Consider the following 8,802-nt stretch of genomic DNA (forward strand, 5'->3'; position numbering starts at 1 on the left):
TTGGTGGTGGGCTGTATTTCTCACGCTGCATTTCTCACGCTGCATGAAGGAAGCTGGTGAGTTCAAGCCTCCTCCTGCAGAGAGGGCAGGGACTGTTTGTGGCTGGCACTCTGGGCTGGTGAGAGCGCCAGTGCTGGAAGAAATCAAGATAAAACTCATTGCAGCTCGGCACTTGCACACGTGCGGTGTTGAAGTGCTGCCCTCGCTAGGGCTGAACGCAAAGCCAGTGGCTGCTTCCTGCCTGGGGCCCAGGGGAGAAGAAATTCATTCGGAGTGATATCCTTCCCAGCCAGCACCTCGAAAACACACTCGCTGCCGCCTTTAGCAGGTCCAGCACCCTGGCTCGGCCGACTGTTGTCGGCTCCCTGCAGATGATGAGCCGGGGAGTCTGCCGTGGAGGGCAAAGGCGGCTTGCCATCGCCCCGGTGAGTGGACTGCTCTGCAGAGCACGCAGCGCCTCTTTGCAGGCCTGGGATCCCCCTTTTGGGGTGATCCTGGCAGTATGGAGCAGGGGGAAGGTGGGCTGGGATCACCCAGGTTTTCCCCAGGATGAAGATTGGGAAGGAGAGCCCAGCAGTTCCAGAGAGCTGATGTACCGACTCCCAAGGGCTGGGAGGACAGTGTCTGGAGCGATTCACGCCAGCCCTGCTGCAATGCTGCAAACACCAGGGAGGATGGTCCTTGCCCCGGGCTGGGGCTTGCACGTGGGCAGGGCATCTCCACTCCTTCTTCCCAAAGCCGCCTTGAACCAAAAACCCACCCCAGGCAAGCTGCCTCTGTCCGTATAAGCTGCCTCTCCAAGTCAAACTCCTGGGCTTTGCTTTCCTTCGTGCACCATGGGCGTTAGGGGATGCTGTTCCCCATCACCCGGGCACGGCGGGTCCCAGGGACGTGCTGCCGGCTGAGCGATGACACCGCATGCTCCCGTGAAGGGCATGTCATCACCGGTCCGCTCTGATGAAGAAGAGACCAAAGTGCTGGGCTTCCCCACCACCTCTGGGAAGTCCCTGACAGACACCAGCTTGCCAGACAAAAGCAGAAGGCCAAATTCACCAGAACTGGATTGCTTGTGGAGAGGAGGAGGAACCATGACAAAATCCAGCCCTTACTGGGGGTGGGTGCTGCCCCCTGATGCGCCAGCTGGTGGAAACCCCAAAGGACCAGGAGATGCTGCTGTTCCTGTCCTCATGCTGCTCGATATTGGGAAGACGGGGAAAGCCTGGGATGGAGAAGGCTTTTTGGGACTGTCTCCTGGTTTGGCCGTGCCTCCAGGGCGCTGAGTACAGCAGCTGCCCAGCGCGGCTGAGGCTGGGGGTGGCAGAGCAGCCGGGCAGGAGGATGCTTTTCACCTGGTCCCAGATCCATCCCCCAGTGCTGGAAGGTCTGACGTTGAGCACAGCTGGCCACAGTGACCGTCCTTGTCTGTGGAGAGGTTGTCCAGCCCCCAGCACCGTTGAGCCAGGCTCGGGGCAGGGGTGGGTGTGCAGCCGGGAGAGTAACCAAAGACTCAGCTCCCTCCTTCATCTCCCCTGGGAGAGAAAGCAGCGTGGGCAGCCTGATGCACCGAGTCCCTGTTTAGCTTTTTATTCATTTGCATAAATTACAGCTATTTGGGGAGGGAAAATGATTTTGAGAAAGTCTCGTCACCGCGTATGACGAATTTCTCCTGTTCGTCATGCTTCCGACGTGACCCCCTTCTCGCTGGTCACATTCCTGGCGGAGAAGGGAAAAAAAAACCCAAACCCAGAATAAAAACAACCCAAAGCGGAAGAAAAAGCAGCACACCACAAAACCCAGAAGACAAATGAGGAGCTGGAAAAACTTGAAGCATCCGCAAGGAATTTCAGGGGTTTTTTTGCAAAATTCTTGCTGATCCCACGTGGCTTTTCCTTGCCATCCGGAGGACGGCGAGGGTTGGCGAGTGAGTGCCTGCCCTGCCGCCATGCCGTGTTATTGCCAAGCCCGGCTTTCCCTGAAGAGCCGCTGCTGCCCGGAGGAGCCGTGTCTGTCTGCTCTTCATCAGCGGCACGACTCGGGGCAGCCGTACTGCGATTTTCTCGCCTTCCTCCAGCTCAGCGCTCGCTTTGGAAGCATTTGTAGCGGTGTCTGAATAACCTAATTTAGAGCCTGTTAGACGGGGACGGTTTTGGCAGGCGGTGCTGTGCCGGGGAGCTGGACGGAGGGATGTGGCTGGCTGGGAACGGCGGCTTTGGCAGCTCTTGCTGGATATTCGCATGTCAAGTAAAGGCAGCTGGGAGGGTCCTGCGGAGAACATCCAACCTCCTCCCTGCCCGGGAGCGCTCTGTCACCGCTGGCTGGTGCTTCCTCACACATCCCAGCCCTGCTGCCCTTCCTGGGGACACCGGTCCCCCAAGGCACAGAAGCAGAGCATCGCCTTCTCCTCCCCGGTGTCCTGTCCTGAGTGTTCCCACGTCTTCCCCGGCTCTGGTTTCTCCAGACGAAACACTCACCAGGCTTTCAGCCTTTCACTCTTTCCAGGCGGTGGGATTTTGGGGATTCACAGCTTCCTGGTGTGGGCAGGTGGGTGCTCCCACGGCCCAAACGATGCAGCAGCAGGTTGGGGTGCAGGGATGGGGAGCACCCACCTGCACCTGAGCCACTGACACCCCGGGGCTTTTCTTCCTGGGATGCTGAGGGGTTTTTTGTTGGGAAGATGCAGCAAGCATCTTAAACATGCCCAAATGCCCCGATTTAAACTGGCTGATAGAGGTAGAAGTGGCAGCTGGCACAGCCCAGCACCTGGCAGGGCTGGTCCCCATGTCCCCTCATCCTGTGACCCAGGAAAGGGGGTTTTGGGGGGGCTGCTCGGGTGCACGGTCCCTCCGAGCTGGAAACATGGACCCATTCTGAGTCATCGGGTGACCTAGGTGGGAGAAACCCTGCAGATTGTTTCCAGCTGTGTTATTGCAGCGCCGCTCACTCCGGAGCGCTCAGCTGGAGGAGAAAATAGCCCTGGCCAGCCGGGAAATCTGCCGAAAGCCGCTGGCAGAGGCTGGCTCAGGCCGTGGGGGGCAGCAGGTCCAGGTGCTGCGGCCACCTCCTCCCGCTGCGTTTCAGGGAGCTGCTGGCATCGCCGCCGTGGCTGGATCCTGCCAGGTCTGCCAAAGGGAAGAAAACAAGGCAGGGAAAGAAAGCAGCCCCGGGGTGGGAAGTCGTTGGGCAAGGAGGGGATGGTGGAGCAATATTTCCCCAATTGCACAAGCCCTGAAAGCCCAGGGCAGGGTTTGGCCCAGCCGTGGGATGACCGGAACGAGCAAGGAAAGTGGTTTGAGCTTGGTGGCGTTTCCAGCATAACCACGGGCGAGTCACGGGACATCTGCTCCACACGCTGCCCCGCGGTAGTTCCTCGGGCAGGGGTGGGAACACCGGCGAGAGCAGGGGGGTAAGGGACAGGGGCGCTGGAGCCAGGGGAGGGGTGTCCCCTGCACCCCCGGAGTGAGAGCGGGTGGGAATCGCCTCGCCAGGGAGGAAGGATGGCGGCGAGGGGCTGGGGTATGTGGGAGCTGCAGGGGGGGGGGAGGAAGGAAGGAAGGAAGGAAGGAAGGAAGGAAGGAGGGAGGGAGGGAGGGAGGGAGGGAGGGAGGGAGGGAGGAAGGAAGGAAGGAAGGAAGGAAGGAAGGAAGGAAGGAAGGAAGGAAGGAAGGAAGGAAGGAAGGAAGGAAGGAAGGAAGGAAGGAAGGAAGGAAGGAAGGAAGGAAGGAAGTCCTGCAGTGTGTGTGCGCGTGGTTGTGGGCACTGCCGTGTGTGTGTGAGGTGGGGGGGGCTGGATGGGTGCGGAGCAGCTCACTGTGTGTGCTGTGCAACCCGGGGGGGGGGGATGTGGGGGGAACCCTCTTTGGGGAGGGGGGTACCTGGTGTGTGCGGAGGGGTGGGGGGGTCCTGGCGCTTGTGTGTGAGCAGGGTCGGACCTCAGCGGGGGGACGGGACGGGGGTGTCCTGGCCTGTGCCACTGTGTGTGGGGGTGTGGGTGGGTGCGTGCCCCGTGTGCAGGCCCACGCGCGGACAGCAGGCGGCGGCAGGGCTCGCTCTGCGGGACACGGGACGCGCTTCCCCCGTGGGGGCCGGTCCCGCTCCGCTCCCCGCCCCGGCCCCGCCGGCCCCTCCCCTTCCCTGCCGGCAGCGCTGCCTCGCACCGGGGAAAGGATGCGGCCGCAAAAGTCTATTTTCTTTCTCTTTTTTTTTTTTTTTTTTCCTTAAATTGGGGATGTTTGGGCGGCTTCGCTCCCTGGGCAGGGGCTGAGCTCGGCCTGGACTCAGCAAAAGGGTTTAATTCACTCCGAGATGGCCCCAGCCACTGCAACGAGGTGAGGACCATCACCCTGGAGCTGCATCCACCGGCGAGTTACCCTGCGGCTGCAGCTCCTTCGCTCCAGCGGCCCGTTTAGTATTGCATGAGAAATCCCCTAATTCTTGTCTGAGCCTCGTGTTCCCACTCCCCATGGAGGCCAGAGGCGAGTTCCCGGCATGGGCTCACCCATCGGAGCACCCCAGCTGCGATGGGGAAAGGACCCACGTCCTGGGTGAAAAGGGACCCACGTCCAGGCAAAAGGATGCAAGAAGCCCAAGCAAAGCAAGACAGCCCTCAGCAGGGTTAGACCTGCTGCAGAGCAGTCCATACCTCTGCGGGGAAAAATCCTGGTAGGTTTTGAAACTTACCATAAGGGGAGGTGGATCCTGAAGTGAAAAAAATTAAAATAGAAGGAAAAAAAAAAAAAGAGTTAAATTAAAGCAGTCTGGCTTGCTTCTGTAGGCATGGGAGGCTGGTCAAGCCTATATGTGAGAGCTTACGTCCCTCTGAAACTCGGTGGGTCCACAGAGCTCCCCTGCGGATGCACAGCCTGTCCTGAGGAACGGGCTGGGCGGAGAAGGCAGCTCCCAAATGTGCTGCCCATGTGTTTCGCTATTTCCCATTGAATTTTAGACTAGCCCAAACACTCTGTCCCCATTTAGCTGGATCGTTCAGCCCTAAAAATCCCTTTTAGCATGAAACGCCCCTGGCTCTGCAGCAGTCTTCAATTTAAAGAACAAATCCTATTGCCTCCATTTTGAGCTGGGCCATCTGCTGCGGGGGGCCGGGGTGACCTCAGCGCTGCTGGGTGCTTTTTTTTTTTTTTTTTGGTCACCGGTTTGATCACAGCAGACGGAAGAGACACATGTCGGGGGAGAATAACCTCTTTGCCCAGCTTGGAGAGGCTCCGTGGGACAAAGGCTGGCGGGAGAGCTGGAGCCAGGAAAATGTGGCTAAAAGCATATTTGCTCGAGAGGCTGTCGGGGGAGACAAAGGCAGGAAGCAGATAAACGCAGGGAATGAGGCTAATTGCTGGGATTAGTCACCCCGGAGCATTCGGGTGCTGCAGGGGTCAGGGCTGGAGGCCCCGGGGAGGTCAGGCGAGGAGAGATGAGCAAGAGAGAGGTTTTGGGGAGAGCTTTGGATTCGTTAGAGCCATAGGATGGGCTGTTTGGGCAACGAGCAAGGGGTCACCAGGGCCTGGCCCCCATCTCTGATGGTGCTCCCAGGTCAAGCTGTGGGGTTCCAGCTCCCCCAGGACTCCATGCTCACCCCCAGCTGGGCTGGGCAGGTCCCGGGGACACCTAATACATACAGCAAATAAAGCCTAATTCTGCAGAAGACCCTTGATTCAGGGTGCAAACACCCAGGGAAGTGTCTCGATGCCGCATCAGCTCAGCCTGGTGCATGTCGGGGGCCAGAGCCCCAGGACGGGGCAGGACCGGACCTGCTGCGGTGGGTGATGGGGAGAGGCAACCTGCGTCCGCTGTGTTTTGTGTTGCAGGAAAAAACACGAGACGCTTCCCCTGGAAACACCAGGCATGGGCTGATTTTATCTTTGCCGTGAACACGCTCCCTCCCTGCCACCCCGGCAGATGCTCCCAGCCCCAGCACAAACCCATCTGGGCTGCTTTCTCCGGCAGATGAAATCCCCTCTGCCAGGGAATTTGCTGGAGCCAGGACCAAATAAGGAACTTGTGGCCAATCTTGGGGGAACGGTGCGCAGGAATCAGTCAGTGTCAGGCGCGCTCGCGAGCTCCCTGCGAGCTCTGCGCTGAGCTCCCGGCACACCGGCAGCGTGGGGGGGCTTGTGGGGCTCGGCACGCTCATCCGGCAGCTGTGGTACCGAAAAACAGCTTTGCAGCAATATTTAGAGAGAGGAAGGAAGGAAAGAAGGAGAGCCCGAGAGATTACCCCCCCTCCCCTTTTCTTTACCTTTATGTCTTAAAATACATTCTAAAACCTGGAGCAATCCTTTGGGCTGGGGCTCAGATGCTTTGGGAAGCTTTTCCATGTGGGACCGGTGTTTCCATCCCGCGGGTGTCCGGCTCCCCAGGGTGCTAGGAGATCCGAGTTCCGCTACCTTTCCATCCGGGAGGGCTCAGCACTTGCTATCTCACTTTTTAGAGTTTTTCTCCTCTCCATGCACCAAGCCACTTTCCCACACTTCTGCTCCGGCTGAGTTGCCCAGGGCCAAAAACCCCTCCTATTTCTATAAACACCTTGGTTTTCCATATTATGGACCCACCTGTGATCTAGCACCCCATCTTCCCAGCTCCCCGTAAGGATAACCTCTCTCCTAGAGCATGGTTGGTGTCCTGAGCAGAAAGATCTGTGCTGGGTCACAGCTGGAGCATGTGGGATGGACCCTGCGTATGGAAATCATCTGCAGCGTGGGTGGACACCCTCCAGGAGCTGCAGGCTGCCGTGCCCGGGCCAAAAACCTTGGGTGCGGGCGGGTGGTTTGGGATCACTGGGTGTGCAGTGAGTGCTCTTGCTGCTTGGGGCTGGTGGCCTCCAGACCCACCTGGGCAACATGTGGATCCTTGAGGATGCACCTGAGCAAGTCCTGATGTACCTTCTGGTCCAGACCCGCCAGGGAAGGGTGCCCCTGTGCGTGGGAGCGGTGGGCCAGGGCGAGAAGGTGGTGAGTCATGAGGCGAAGCTGATTCAAAGAAGTGAGACCAAAGTCAATGAGAACCGTTCCCAAAAATGGAAATGTCGAGAGCTGGGTGCTGCGCTGGTGGGAATCAACCGCGCTGCCGCGGCTTCCCCGCTGTCAGCACCCGACGGGATGCTCCCAGGAAAGGAAACAGCCACGGGGAAGGCAGCGAGCCCAGCCAGGAGTTACGGTCCCATGGATGGAGCCACCCAGAGAGACACCTCGACATGGCCCGAGGGGAAGCAGAGCCACCCCATGGGAGGGGCACGGCCACCCGGCGATTCCCCCTTTGCCCCCGACACAACACAGGGGCTGGTCCCGCGGCAGCAGGACGGCAAGCTGGGCTCACCCCAGCCATGCGCCCGTTGTGGATTCTCAGATGGTTCGTAAGGGTTGAGCTCAAACCCAAGGCTACACCCACTGTCTTAGGCAAGGGGGCAGCTAACAGGGTCTCTCGTTCTTTCTCTGGTTTTACAGACCCTCAGAGATGCTACTGTCAGGTTTGGTTGAAATTAGCCAGCAGATTGCAGTTATTAAGGAGGGAGGGGAAACCCTGTAGACATCTCTTTTTCTTAGGATACGAGACCAAAAAACTTGTGCGTGCCGATTCAGGGAGCTCAGACGTGCACAATCCCTTCCCTGCGAGAGCCCTTTCCTACCAGAACCAGAAGGATGTTTAAGGCACCGATTTGTTCCTCTTCCTGCCAAATAGCTCGACCTCGAGCAGGACTGGTTTCCGATAACCAGGAGGAGAAACACTCCAAGGACATTATTATGGTGACCCACTAACCCGGCTGGTAACGAGACGCTGCCGAGTGAGCCTGTGCCGGAGCTGGCCGAAGCCCCGCTCTTACCCTAGCCCCACACCACCCCTGCTCCTTCCCGATATCCCAAACGAACGGTCCCGGTACATCCTGCCAGCGCTTGCTTCCTGCTGCAGCCCCCAGCCCCACTCCGGTCACTGGGAATCAAGTTTCCTTTCCTGACCACCCCAGGAGAGATGGACATTTCCTGCTGCTTCCCTTATCTCCACTGGCTGCAGCGGCTCAGCGATCCCGGGGCTGCCAGGCTTTGGGGAAGAGGCTGCCGGGATTTCCTGCCTGAAACTGCCTCCGTGCCAGGGATTTGCCTGCTCTTCCTCCGCCTTGCTGGGAGCCCAGGCCAAAGGCGAGCCTTCAGCAGGACAGGGGGTTGCGGCCCCCCACCCCGGCAGCAACATCTGGCAGGAGCACGATGGGGGGTTTGCTGGGCGGAGAGCGGTTTGTCCTGGTTTGCCCCGTTTAGAGAGTGTCTGTGGAGGTGGGGGGGACTTCTGGGTCCAGCAGAGCATCCTCCACCTCCTCCAACTTCAGCACATCTGTTTCTGCACAAAACGCCACCAAGTAAATGCCTATTGGTTTTTTTTTTTTTTTTTTTTTTTGTAATGCCCGAGCTATGAGAAAAACTAACCCCCCCAGCCAAGGCTCTGCTGCGGCACATGGAAGTGATTACAGGGATCAGTCCCTGCAGGCATCTCCTTTCCTGGCACATGGTGTGAGGGAGCGGAGCCTGGCCCCATCCCTGTCCTTGTCCCCATCCTCATCCTTGTTCCCATCCCCGTCCTTGACCCCATCCCTGTCCCCATCCCCATCCATATCCCCATCCTCATCCTTGTTCCCATCCTCGTCCCTGTCTCCATCCCTATCCCAATCCTTATCCTACTCCTGATGCTGCTCCATGCCAGTGGAACTCCGCTCCCGAGGCCAGAGCACACCTCCAGCTCTTCCCAGCTGCTGCTTTTTTAACCGACTGGTACCAGTTTTGCCGAGGAGGTGGTAAAAAGCATTTTTTA

Source organism: Grus americana, chromosome 5 (genome assembly GCF_028858705.1).
Source record: "Grus americana isolate bGruAme1 chromosome 5, bGruAme1.mat, whole genome shotgun sequence".
Classification (NCBI taxonomy): domain Eukaryota; kingdom Metazoa; phylum Chordata; class Aves; order Gruiformes; family Gruidae; genus Grus; species Grus americana.